We start from the raw sequence: 1,165 nt of genomic DNA on the forward strand, positions 1-1,165 counted from the left end.
CATGCCCTGTCCCGATCTACCAGGACGCCCCGCCCCATGTCTGGAAAGCCTCCCCGCCCCGACCCTCCACACCCGCCCCGGCGCTGGGATGTCTGTCCCTCGCACGGCCGATCCAGGCCCCTGCCCAATGCCTCCACCAGCCCTCAGCCCTGATTTCCTGCTGTTCTCAAACCCCTTCCCGCTTTCCTTCCGTTTAAGCAACCAGTGCCTGGCCTTGTATACATAGCGATCAGGTGTCCACTCGCGGCGTGGCAGGCAGTGGGTTTGGGGGTCACTATCAAGCCTCCATGGCCTGCGCGGACGAGGCTGGCGCCTGCTGCGATTGGCACAGCATCTGCTTGCACACCTATAGCCGTAATGGGGTTGGGAGAGGTGTGCATGTATGGTGGGGGTGAGGTGGATGCAGGGCGCCGCTGACGTGGTATGGGGCGGGCCAGCTCAAATGGCTGAACCCCCACTCCGGCCCCACCTGGTTGGAGAGGCCTTTGATCTGCTCGCTGGCCAGCCGGACGGCGTCCTGCACGACGTGCTCGAGCTTGGTGTTCCCTGCAGGCAGTCGAGGAAGAGGGGGGCAAAGCTGCTGCCTTGAGATGCAGCAAACAATGTCAGCGCACAACAGGCAAAGAGCCTGTCCTGCGCTTCGCTGGGCCGCCACGGACAGCTTCAGGATGTACATGCCGTGTGACGCTTTTTCCACCAAGGTGCTCATTCTTGAGCCTGGCTGCAGTGTACATGCCTTCCACACCACCCGCCTGCCTAGCCTCACCCAAGGCGGGCGGCTGAGGCAGGCCCGACCTCTGTGTGCCGGGTCTCCACAGCGACTTGTCAGCCGCAGACAGCTTCTTGGCTGCCATGAGGGGGATGCAGAAGGGAAGCTTGAACCAGGGTCAGGCAGTCATCACCCTTGATGAGACGCTGAGGGCTGTGAGGTGGCAGCTGTCACGTCTCCTTGCTCACTGTATGTGCACCTTGTCGACTCCCTGGAAGCCATTGCGAACGCACGGCAAGTATCCTCCACATGACTCACCCACATCCTGGAGCTGGCCTGTCACGAGCGCTTGCTTCTGGAGCAGGGGGGAGGCACACAGGGTTTTCACCCAGTAGCTGTTCCACAGCGTGCCCAGCAGCTGGGCATCCAGGCTGGACTTGAAGAAGGTGACGTCCA

The sequence above is a fragment of the Auxenochlorella protothecoides genome (assembly GCF_000733215.1).
Source record: "Auxenochlorella protothecoides strain 0710 unplaced genomic scaffold scaffold61, whole genome shotgun sequence".
Taxonomy (NCBI): Eukaryota; Viridiplantae; Chlorophyta; class Trebouxiophyceae; order Chlorellales; family Chlorellaceae; genus Auxenochlorella; species Auxenochlorella protothecoides.